Consider the following 13258-nt stretch of genomic DNA (forward strand, 5'->3'; position numbering starts at 1 on the left):
TGGGTGTGCTGTGGAATGCCTGAAGGGTGGTGGAGTGACTATTGTTGACTGGTTAGTAAGACTGTTGAATGTGAGCTTTGTGAAAGGTATGATGCCAATTGACTGGGCAAGTGCTTGTGTGGTCCCGTTGTATAAAGGCAAGGGTGATAAGTTTGAATGTACTAGCTTTAGGGGTATAAGTCTGTTGAGTGTTGTAGGGAAGGTGTATGGTAGAGTGTTAATTATGAGAGTTAGAGAGGGTACAGAGGGAGTGATTGGTGATGAGCAGTGTGGCTTTAGGAGAGGGAGGGGATGCGTGGATCAGATGTTTGCGGTGAGACAAGTGTGTGAAAAGTATTTAGCGAAAGGCAAGGATGTGTTTTGGGCATTTATGGATTTAGAGAAAGCGTATGATAGAATTGATAGGGAGGCTTTGTGGACTGTTTTGTAGATTGTATGGACTTGATGGTAGGTTACTAAAAGGGGTGAAAAGTTTTTATGTAAATAGTAGAGCGTGTGTAAGAGTGGGAAATGCTGTGAGTGATTGGTTTCCTGTGAGAGTGGGGCTGCGACAGGGATGTGTGATGTCGCCTTGGTTGTTTAATATTTACATGGATGGTGTTGTAAGGGAGGTGAATGCAAGAGTTTTAGGTGGAGGTCTGAGTCTGGTGAATGTTGATGGTGGAGAGTGGAATCTGAAGCAGCTGCTGTTTGCAGATGATACTGCACTGGTGGCTGATTCAGAGGAGAGATTGAGACAGTTGGTAGAGGAGTTTGGAAGGGTGTGTGAAAGGAGGAAATTGAAAGTAAATGAGAATAATAGTAAAGTGATGAAGTGTATGAGGTTGGTAGATGGTAGGGGGATGAATATAGTTTTGAATGGCGAGTTGCTTGAGGAGGTAGAGTGTTTTAAATATCTAGGGTCACATGTTGCTGTGGATGGAAGAATAGATGCAGAAGTGAAGTTAAGAATAAATGAAGTAGGAAAGGTGCTGGGAGGAATGAAAAAAGTGTTTAGATGTCGTTCGCTTAGAATGGATGTAAAGAGAAGGCTGTATGAGGGTGTTGTGGTACCGACTGCATTATATGGGTCTGAAACATGGAATATGGGTGTAGCAGAGAGGAATAGTTTGAATGTAATGGAGATGTGTCTGAGGAGTATGTGTGGAGTGACGCGTATGGATCGAGTGCGAAATGATGAAGTGCAAAGGAGAACTGGAGTTGTGCGGGAGATGGCTGGTAGAGTTGAACAGAGGGTGTTGCAATGGTTTGGGTATATGGAGAGAATGGATAATGAGCGATTGGTGAAAAAGATAACTAGATCTGATGTGAGAGGTGTAAGGCTGAGAGGAAGACCACGAATAGGATGGATGGACAGTGTGAAGAGAGCGCTGGATGCGAGAGGGATGTCTGTTGAGCAAGGAAGAGTGGCTGTGCATGACAGAAATAAACAGAGAGAAATTGTGAATGAATAAGTGATGACGCAGCCCTGAGGGGATATTCTCCCGCATTTGGTCTGATCAGCTAGGCAGGTCAGGTGAGGGTAAGGGGATGAGTCTGTTATGATGGGGCAGGAGTAAACCAGCTCTGCTGTCAGGCCCTGCTGCGGATGTCACTGATTGCATTGCGCAGTTGACCCTTGTGCGGTGTGGTGCGGTGATGATCTGTCCGTTCTTCCCTTTGGGGCTAAGATGCGAATGAATGTGTTTGAATGGATGAGTAAATGGGGAGTGTGTCGTCCTGTCTCGGCTACCTCCCTTTCCTTGGGGGAAGCAGCCTAGGTATATAGATAGATAGATAGTACGATGACACTTTTTATGAATAATTATTTGCTACTACCAGTCAATTTTATTCCCATTAAATCAGCCCTCTGGTAGTGAAGGGGTTAAAAAATGCTATACTAAACCTTTCCTTTTGAAAAGTCTCTCCTTAGACGAATAAAACGATCCGGTATAGCAATAAACAAAATAATAATAATAATAATAATAATAATAATAATAATAATAATACGGCGATGAGAACATATGCGGATCACTAAAAAGAGGACAAAAATGGACATGACCCTATTTATAAACCTTCCTAAGCTTAAGTCATACATAAAGCTGCTTCTTTATTACTTCACTATCATTCACACACCTGCCCACCAATTCACAGCCAACGTAGAGGTCCAAGCTAAAGTGAAAAAAGAGCAGAAAAGGGAACTAATGATCTGCGATAAGTGTCAAGTGTTTTGTGGACTTGTTAATCTTGAAAATTGGTGAGGAACCCCTTTGTAAATTCGCATCTCACGACGGAGTAAATACCTGCGCGTTCAGTGTGTGTGTGTGTGTGTGTGTGTGTGTGTGTGTGTGTGTGTGTGTGTGTGTGTGTGTGTGTGTGTGTGTGTGTGTGTGTGTGTGTGTTTGATTATATTTATGGAGTGGAATGGAGGACGATTTTTTTATTTTCACTTTAATGATGAATTCTTGCTACCGTCAGCCGATTTTGCCCAGTACAGGAAAGATCTGTCGTAGTGAAGGGATTTGAAACAGTCTCCTTTAACTCCTTGAATATGACGACCGATATAATGTTTCTCGCAGTATTTCCTGTCGATTACATCCTGCCCAAGAGAGACTTTTTAAACTTCGGAGATAGATAAAACCTTCAATAACACCTTCGATACCAACAATTTTCCATGAACTGCATCAAATCGTCTCTCAGGTAACAGGAATAAAAATAAAAAAGTCTTCCAAAGGGGTTAAGCTTCTTCGAGGGATGGAAGCATGAAAGAGGATGAACCGAGGTGACAAAGACGGAGTAAATGCCACGTCTTGGGTGTGAAAGAATTACGTCATTACTGGACTGGAGATGGGCGTGTACGTAGTTTCTCTTGTATATTATTTCCGTGTTATTACTAGACACTGCGAAGTTTGAAGGTAGGTGTTCTATTCTTGTTAATACCACATGATTATGGCGCTGACGAGGATCCTACATGTGGTGGCGCTGTGCACCCTGGATGAGGCTAAGCAGGTGCGGGGTCCACACTCGAGCCAAACTTCCCCATATTTCCCTGCGCCTCGCCGTGGGGAAGGACCCTCGTCTGACCCCGGCGAGGCGCTGTCCACGGTCAACCAAAAGTGGGCGCCGGCTCCCCGCACCGTGAAAGTACTGTACTGTAACTGCAGGACGGTCCCACAGCAGTTGCTTACGTGTGGTCGACGGGACTGCTCTGCCAGACAGACCAGGGTAAAGCAACAATAACAACAAGCAATTATTTTCAGCCAAGAGAACTTCTACGCAAAGAAAGGTAAAAAAAAAAAAAATCTTTATCATCCTTTGATTATGATGGTTGAACTTTGGTTTTCGTATCTACTAATTCCTGATTATTTCATTCCACTGAGAAGATTCCTCAGCAGATAAATGGTTGGCCTCCTAAATCCAGGAAAATAATTATTAAAAATCGAATTTTGACATCTCCAAACAAATAACTTTACCTTTGGAATGACTGAATGAAGAGATTAATGAAGGCTGTATCTAGTATCTTTATTTCAAAAAATCTCCTCTCAGCTTAATAAAATCGTCTGGAGGCATCGGACCGTATGAATAATATTTCCACCAATAGTCGACGATTTCATTCAACTGAGAATATCCCGTCCCAGGTCAAGGGTAAAGCAAAATCTCTGGTAGTGAAAGAGTCTGAAATGGCCTTCCACCACTCTTTCAGCCGAGTGACTTATATTTTTTTCATTTTATTCTCTCAACCCTGGACAATTTTCACTCTACTTAAACCCCTTCAGGTTGCGAACGGGTTGATGAAGACCGTTTCAGTCCCCGTCACTTTTTTTTTAACAAAATCGTCTGGATGCAACAGATTTTTATTTTTTAAGTCACAAGATACAAGGAGTTAAGAGAGCTTTTTCGAACCCTCATCAGCTTTATGATAACAAGAAGTCTTCCTCGTAAATAAAGAAAATCGTATCCACATAGCCAGCGTAAAGTAAAAAAGTCACTGCCCTGTAGGAATTAGGCACCCTGTAATGATGCAAACAAGGGCAGACGCTCGTTAAGTAGGACATTAACTAATTCAGCCATCAGGGAAGAAAATGTCACGTCCTGGAAATGTGTCAAGCAGAATTAGGACGCAGGAGGAGGTTTATGTTTTCAATTAACCACTTCACCGCGATGACGTATTATAAATGGTATTCTTCCCACCTTCTGGCGATTCTTTAAGCTTACGAGAAACGTTCCGAACTGCGGACGACATATCTGTGGCCTTCATTAAAGTCTTCAACTTCAGGTATAACTATTTCATTCTTGCTACCTCCAACGATTTTTTATTTTATTTTATTTTATTTATTTTTTACATCACTCGAGCGATTTTATTCAGATTGGAAGAGACTTTTACTTGGAGGACACATACATGGCCTTCATTAACCTTTTCAGCCCAAAGACATTAATTATACTTCATCCTGCTTCCTCCAGACGATCGTATTCAACTAGATCGCTAGTACTGATGAGATTAATGAAGTCTATCCCTAACCCCTCCAGCTCGAAAAGTCTCTCCTAAACAAAGTCGTCTCGAGATAGCAAGCATAAATTAAAAACCGCTAGAATGAAACAGTTATCAAATTTTAATACGATAAACCATTTCCAGACTGAATAAAATCGTCTGATGGTACGCAGAATAGAATAAAAAGTCATTTGTCTGATTGGGTGATGAGGAATGAGTAGATGTGCATAGTTTCATTATTTAATCTCTTCAGTGCCATGGTGTCTTGCATATTTCGTTCGTGTTAGCATCAGACGATTTTGTTAAGCTTAAGGAGAGCTTTCTTATGAGTCTTATGGTATGGGAGGAAGAAACAGACCCCACTGACCCTACAGAACGATGACGATTTTCATTCATTCTCTCTCTTGTCACACGATTTTAGGCAGCTTAGGTACCCATATTTATTATTATTATTATTATTATTATTATTATTAGTAGTAGTAGTAGTAGTAGTAGTAGTAGTAGCAGCAGCAATAGTTTACTGGCATTTCAAGTTAGTCTCAAATATTTTCCTAATAATTATCGTTATGGCACAAATTTAGATTTTAATATCAAGATCTATCATAATGATCCTACTTAACAGCTATACTCTTTCCCTTTTAACGTGGCCTAAAACTGTCATATCTCCATCCTGAGTGCTAAGCTACAACAAGAGATTAACAATGAAATATGATGCTAGCCACGACGATGCTATGAAATAAATGAAGATTCGTAGTAGTTAACTCTGCCACTGAGCTACGGGATACGGGCTGCAAAAAGGACAAAAATTAACCAAGTTGGGGCGAATGACCTATAGCATTTTTCACGGTTGTCTGCAAGATCTGATGTTTGCAATGTCCTGTGTCTTGCTACTTTATGGTCATTATAATAACTATGATCTATATTGCTCGGGCTTTTTTTACGATTTTATTCTTAATTTGTTCATCTCATTATATATCTTCTTCTGTCAGTTATTTATTCTTCATCATTTTGTGGCGTACCTTTTTTTTTTTTTTTTTCCTAGCTGTCCGTAATTCCAGAGCCATTCTTTTGTACTATCACGATCCAAAGTATCTTTACACCCTTGAGTGGAGGAAGGTCGAAGCCAAGGTTGAAGAAATGACGGGCCACCGAACACAGGCCAGTTCATGATGGAAGGGTTCACTAACCTGAAGCTTAGGATAATAAGAATCACCCGGATGAAACACACGAGCCTATTTATGAATCACGGTATCATGAACCATTATTAGTCTTGTATACTGGCAGTGTCCGATCATCTGGTCTTGCTACAACCTTGGCTTCGACCTTCTTCCACTCAGGGGGGTAAAGAAACTTTGGATCGTGATAGTACATAGCTGGGCAAACTTATTCTTTTCCTAGTACAGTGAAATCAACGCCGCCAATGTTGATATACGCCACTTTTCCTTCATCTGCTCACCCATCAATCTTGCAGTGTTGATATACGCCAGTTTTCCTGCTCATCAGTCTATCTTGCAATGTTGATACGCCAGTTTTCCCGCTCATCAGTCTGTCTTGCAATGTCGCTATACGCCAGTTTTTTCCTTCGTCTATCTTGCAATGTTGATATACGTCAGTTTTCCTTCATTTTTTCATCCATCTATCTTGTAATGCTGATCTACACTAATTTTCCTTTACCTCGCAGTGTTGACATATCGGTACGCTAAATCTGCTTCAGTTGCTCATCCACGTATCCATTAATCCGCATCTCCCCAACTGTGCAATATCAGTGTCAAGTGTCGGAGATGAAGGGCAGGGGTTACATGAGGCGTCATAAATGAAATAAATTGGTTACAAAGGCCGGAAATTATGCTGTTTAGGAGAACGGAAATTATTTTTGACCGGAGATCACCCAGACAGACGTTAGTTATGATTATTTTGAGAAAAAAAAAAAGTTAACTGCTTGCTGACCGTGTGACCCTACTAAGGAAACTATCTGTGTATGATTTCTGGCAAAGAAACAAACAAAAAGAAAGAAAAAAAGAAAGAATGAAAAATGCAATGCACAGTCTTGTGAGCCAATGAAAAAAATTGCTATATACATTCCTCAGATTACAATATCCCTCTTAATTTCATTTTTCCAGTTCTCTCCTCTTCTCTTTCTCTTCTGCGTCCTCACTTTTCACCTAAATACTTTCTTCCCTCCAGACTCCCCATCCTCTCCCTCACCTACCTCAGGTATTCCCAATTATTAATCTTCATTTCCCATCTCCTTCCCATCCATCATCACCAACACTTCACCTACCTTTCCCACCCACCTCTCCCTTTGCCTCTTACCTTTCAGTTTCTTAATCTACCGTTCCAAGTTTCCCAATTATTTTTTTTCCGTCTGTGCCCCCCCCCTCTCTCCCTCTCTCTCTCTCTCTCTCTCTCTCTCCTTCCCTTTATTTTTTCCTACCTCTCACCCCCTCCACCCTTCCCTCCCCCTCCCTTCCCTCTGTCTCTTTCACCTCGCCCTCGCCAACCCGCTCCCTCACTCCCTCTTCTCATCCTTTTCTCTCCTCTCCTCTCCTCCCTCATCCAATACTTTCCCCTCCCTATTCCCTCCTCTCACTCCATGCCTACCCCCTCCCCAGTCTTCCTGCATTTCATCTCTCATTCTTTCCCTCACCTCCCTCGCTCCTCCCTTCCCCTGCTCTCCCCTGCCACTCCTTCCACAGTCACCCCCCGCTCCCTCCCCTTCCTTCACCCCACGCCCCCACACCAGCAGACAATCCCACACTGATTTCGCCCTCAGCTGAATTCGTCCATAAAGCCACGAAGCGCCACCAATGCTTTCGAATTTTGGCAGTGCACTTGGTGAATGGCAAATAAAGCCGGATGGATTCGCCACAATTAATATGCGATTCGGTAAAAGGCTGGGGCAAAGAAAAATAGTAGGTGCATCATAAAGATAATTAGCGTGGGAAAAAACAAAAAATGACTTATTTCGAATTAAGGTAAAAAAAATAGACAATCTGCTACAAAGAAAAATAAAAGCGGAAAGTGATAGAACTATAAATTGCTGAGCTTAATTAAAACTTAGAGGCAAAGTCTAGAGTTTTACAAAATGGTCGCACAATTTACAGAGCCTCCAGTCGCAAGATGAATAAACTCCACGAACATCACCACTCATGATTCACCTATAATTCTCTTGAAGCGGAAGTGAAGAAATCACAAAAGAAGACTGACTGCGAAAGTTAGCCCCCAAAACCGACCACAGAAAAGTCTACGGACATGACCATTCATCGTTCACTTTCTTACTTTATAACAAATGTAAAGAGAAATTAAAAGAAAATCAACTAAATGCTTTTGTTGTTTTTTTCGTCGCAAGGTAATTTCTTAAATAAAAAAGTAAGATAAGATCACTAAATTTCCCCGAGCGGCCACCAGAAAATAAGTAAACTCATACAAACGTAAACCTTTCACATTTCGCTTATTCCTCCTTTTGGGGCACTCTCTCGCGTCACAATGATAAAATTAAAGATTACAAAGAGAAAAAGATAAAATTTACCCCAGCATCCAACCACAACATAAACTCTACGGACATAACCACTCATATTTCGCTTACTCCTCCTCTAGGGTCACAGGGTCTCATGTCGACGGTAAGAAAGACTCCTACGAAGTTTATTTTAGCGAGGAAGGGAAAATTAAGAGCCTCCCTTACCTGAGTAATTTAAGTTCTTTATTGGGCAGAAGGAGGGCAGCGAGAGCCTGGTGGAATTTAAGTCGCATTATGGTTTATGTCTGGCGGCGGGAGAAAGACAGAGGGGACGGTAAGAGGTATAAAGGATGGACTTCTCAGGTGTGTGTGTGTGTGTGTGTGTGTGTGTGTGTGTGTGTGTGTGTGTGTGTGTGTGTGTGTGTGTGTGTGTGTGTGTGTGTGTGTGTGTGCTTGCTTGCTAACTTCCTGCTTGCTTTCTAGCCTCCCTGATTTCTATTCCTCCCTTATACTCTGCCTTCTGCCTGGTTTGTTTTCTCCCTTGCAATATTCTTCTCTCCTTTTCCACGTGCACTGTCATTAGTTTATGCTTTGACTGCCATTCTCCCCTCTCTTTGGATATCTTTTTCTCACGTCCTCTTTTTTTCCTACCACCTATTCCTCCCTTAGTGTTTGTTTTCTGCTTCGTTTATTCTCTCCCTCTATCATGCTTTAATTTTAATAAGTTTTGCTCTCTACATCTCACCTCTCTCTTTCTACTTCTCATTGTCACTCTTTTCCTTCAATTTCCTGCTTGCTCTCCAACCTCCCTGATTTTCACTCCTGCCTTAATGTTTATTTTCTGCCTCGTTTATTCTTTCCCTTTGATTTTAGTTTGGTTTCTGCTTCTCTTTCTCCCCTCTGGCTTACCAACTGCTTCCCTCTGTTTCTTCTTCTTTCATATTCCTGTTTGCTTTCCAGCCTTCCTGTTTTCCATTCGTCCCTTACTACTTGTTTCTTACTTCGTTTGTCCTTTTCCTTTCACGTATCTTCTTATTTATTTGCTGTTTGTTTCGCTTTGTTCCCACTTTCATATTATCATCTCCGTTTCCTTATTTTTGTAATGTCCTGTCTTTCCATTTTTTTCAACTTCCGGCTCACTTTCCAGTCTTCTGATCCATTCATCTCTGACTGTTTGCTTTATGCCTCGTTTATTTTCTATTCTACATGCTTTTCTATTAGTTTCATCTCTGCTTCTCTTTCGCACACTTTTCTTCCTATCTGCTTTGCTATCTCTCTCATTCTCCTCGACAAGGAGAGTATGTTTTCACCCCTGTTTGTTTGTTTGTTTGTTTATTTGTTTGTTTATTTGTTTGCTTGTCTGCCTGTCAGCAGGCTTACTCAAAAACTAAAAATGAGAGTTGGACCAAATCTCGTGAATAGATAGCTCATGTCTCAGAGAACAATCGATTACCTTTTGGGACCGATTCGGATTGTGTTACAGATTCTGGATCCAGAAAACATTTTTTGTGAAACCCTAATCAATGATGAGAAAACCTAACCCACTTTGAAGAGTGGTTTGGAAAGAACGTTCCCCTTGTCGGAGAGATGTACTTCATTGAGTGTTCCTCTGCTTTTCTCTGTTTCCCTGTATTTCAACCAAATGCCCACTTTCCAACCTTCCTGTTTTTCCTTTACTCTCAGTTTTTATTCTCTTTCGATTATCCTCTCCATAGCCAACTTTACTTTCCCCTTCTTCATGCATTCTGATTAGTTTACTCTCTTCTCTTCACTCCTATTTCTCATCCTTTTATTTGCGTTCTCCTCTTGTCTCCTCTTTCCCTTACTTTCCACTTTCTACCTGCTTTCCACCCTTCCTTATTTCCATTCTTTCTTTTTTATTTGCATTTTAATTACCTTGTTATCCGCTTCTCTCTGCCCCTCCCCCCCCGTCTCTCTCTCTCTCTCTCTCTCTCTCTCTCTCTCTCTCTCATACTGATGTTCGACCGTCCCCTTTCATGTCCTCTATTTCCTATTCTTCCATCTCCCTTTCCTCCTTTCCTGTCTGTCTGTCTATTTTCTTTTTTAACTGTTCTTTCCTCTTATACTCTTCTTTCTCTTCCTGCTTTCTTATCCGATATCTCCGCTTGTCCACTACTTCCTCTTTCCTTACCTTCTTTCCTTCCTTCCTCTCTTTCCCTCACTATCTTATATCCATTTCTGATATCTCCATCATCTTTCCTGTCTGCCATATCCTTCTGTGCTTCCCGCCCTGTCTTTGTTATCTCATTTTTTCTATAATTTGTTAAAGGTTATTACTGTGCTTCTCTTTCCCTCGACAGTGGTTTCTTATTACATTAAACATTCTCTCTCTCTCTCTCTCTCTCTCTCTCTCTCTCTCTCTCTCTCTCTCTCTACCAACCAACCAGTCAACCTACCTACCTATCTACCTACCTCTCATCCTGCCTATCTATCTATTTATATAGTCCCTTCCTCCTCGGTGGGTCTCTTTCCGCAGGCTCTCAGTCCTCCCTTCCTCTCACCCATGCTCGCCATTTGTTTTCTGGCGTCTCTCTTATGGTTTCTAATTCCGCCCTAATCAATGAGCAGAAGATGGAGGAGAGAGAGAGAGAGAGAGAGAGAGAGAGAGAGAGAGAGAGAGAGAGAGGAGAAAGGTTATAGAAAATCCCCAAGAACCTTCTCTGACAATCCATAACACCCGATTTACCCCACACGTAAACCTGCCAAGAAACCCCCAGCCCGACGTTAAAGGACCTTCGCTATATAAAGCATCCTTTTGGTCCTCTCGTGATATAGAGGGGGGGGGGAGGGACGACTTAACCCTTTCAGTACGAGGGATTTCCCATTACCGGAAAGTCGTGAGAGAAAACATGAACTTAAGGAGAAGGATAAGAATCTTGGCTACATTAAACACATTTTGGAACTTTTACGTAAGCTGATGTTCTGTAAAGTCTGCCCTGAAGGTTTATTATCTTTTCTGATGTAATCTTTCTACCAGGGACGATATCTATTAAACTAGGGAGAGACTTATTATATGGAACCCTCTCTACATAAACCACCTTTTCTGTCCTTCTTATTTTTGACAGGGGCAGGCTTTAACAGACCCCTTCACTGAGAGTTTTTTCCCCTAAGCCGAAGTAAAATCATCTGGGAGCAGCAAGAACAATATAAGTACGTCACCGTGCCGAAAGTGATGAACCTTCGCAAAAAAAGAAAGACTCTATCGGTCCTGATGTTTTAGTAAATAAGGAGACCTGAATGAACCCTTTCAATACGATTTTTTTTTTCTTAAACTGAGGAAAAATTAGCTGGAGTGTTCTCACTATACTGAAAGCCTTACGAGTCTTCGCAATATAAACAACTATTATGGTAGAGGAAGATGGGTCCTTTATTAAACTCTTTATTACGAATTCCATCTTTTCCTGATCTGGGTGAAACGGTCGACTGTGGCAAGAATAAAATTAAAAGGACATTACTGAAAGACCTTGGAACGTTCGCCACATAAACTCTCCTCCTCCCGGCCCTTCATTATATCAGTGAGGGTCGATTACACTCACCCCGACGTTTTAAAGCAGCCTACGTCAATATATTCTCACGATTTTCCAGGTGGCCGATTTAGGTCACCATTAGTTTGTGGCATGAGAGGGGAATTTTTGAGAGGCTTTCTAATATACCGCCTCACACTCTGGCCGTCTCATTACACCACCAATAATTGTTCTTGCTCATAAGAAGGTTTTATTGATTTTTGGAGATAAGTTTGGCTTGGTGGTCGATTAAGCTGCACTGTCTGTATAATTTATTTAGTATCAGACGCTTAAAATACGTAGTATGTTCGCGCCATTAAATGTTTCCCATGCCTGAAGATTTATGTATTAGGGCATAATCGGAACATTTATTTCTCTACCTACCTATCCCCCAAGTCTTAAACCACCTAATTTTTAAAACCCCCGAATTGCTTGTGGCCTTTCGACATTTCTCAAACGTTTTGCTGTAAGTGTCATTGGCTGGGAAAGTAAGTATATTTATTTATCTATCTATCGACGCAAATTTTGAATGTTTGCTATTAAATTTCGCATGCTGGGAGACTCTGCTTCTATTATCAAACCCTCAGACCACAGCTACACCACTTTCCGATATAGCTCCTTTACTACCTTAACACTTCGTGTGGTTCTTGTCACCTCAAGGTGATTTTCTTTACCACTTGGGAAGGACTTCTCACACTGATAGGGGAGCGATTGGGCTTCATCTGATGTTCCCTCACAATACCTAACCTGACCTAACCTAACTTTACCCTTCCTAATTTATTAAACTTCATTAACTTCATTTAGGTAACCTGACCTAGCCTAACTTTACCTAACTTCATCTAGTCTAATCTAATGCAACTTGAACTATCCTAATCAAACTTTATTCATCCACTCTTTAATCAAACTTTACCTAACCCAACCTCAATTACCCTCACTTAACCTTACCTAACCTGACCTCACCTACCCTAATTTTATCTTGCGTAGCCTGAGTGATCACACTTTACATAAGCTATCCTGATCTATCCTAACTTTACTTAACCCCTGCATAACTTTACATCATTTTTACTTACCTAAATCTAACCAAACCTAACTTGACTTAACCTGACTTTACTTAATAATACCTCGCTGACCCTGACCTCATCCACCACACAAGGCGCTCGTTGGGAGAAAGCGACCCGAAATAGCGCCTTCCGAACAGTATGGCAAGATGGAGCGAGGTGGTTCATGGGGGGAGAAGGGGAGGAAACGTGTGCCGTGGTGTGGAGGAGGGACATTGGTTTAGTCTATAGAAGGAGAGAGATGAATATGGAGGAGGAGAAGGAGGAGGAGGAGGAGGAAGAGGAGGAGGAGGAGGAGGAGAAGGAGGAGGAGAAGGAAGAGAAGGAGGAATACGTAAAGGAAGATAAAGGTGGAGTAATTTGTAAAAAGGGGGTTATTACGGGGGAAACAGACTTTAAATATATTGAGAAGCAGAAAAAAGAGAACGAAGAGGCGATGGAAAAGAGATGAATATGCAAAAAGGAACAAGCGAAAGAGTAGGTGGAAGGAGGCAGAAGGAAGGCCAACAGAAACTAAAACAAAATGCAATGAAGAGGAAAAGAAAGCAGAAAGAAGAAAAGCTTAAAATAAAGAGGAAAATTAGAAAGAAGAAAGAATGTGACGGAGGAGGAAGAGGAGGAAGAAGAAAAACTTGGAGCAGATTAATAACGGAAGGAAAAAGGAAAAAAATGGGACCTGGATTGTAAAAGAATGACGAAGATTATAAAGGAGGAGACAGGAAGAAAAGGAGCAAGAGCGGAGAGACAACGG

This window comes from Coenobita brevimanus, chromosome 24, assembly GCF_032717465.1.
Source record: "Coenobita brevimanus isolate Jiangsu-jjx chromosome 24, ASM3271746v2, whole genome shotgun sequence".
Taxonomy (NCBI): domain Eukaryota; kingdom Metazoa; phylum Arthropoda; class Malacostraca; order Decapoda; family Coenobitidae; genus Coenobita; species Coenobita brevimanus.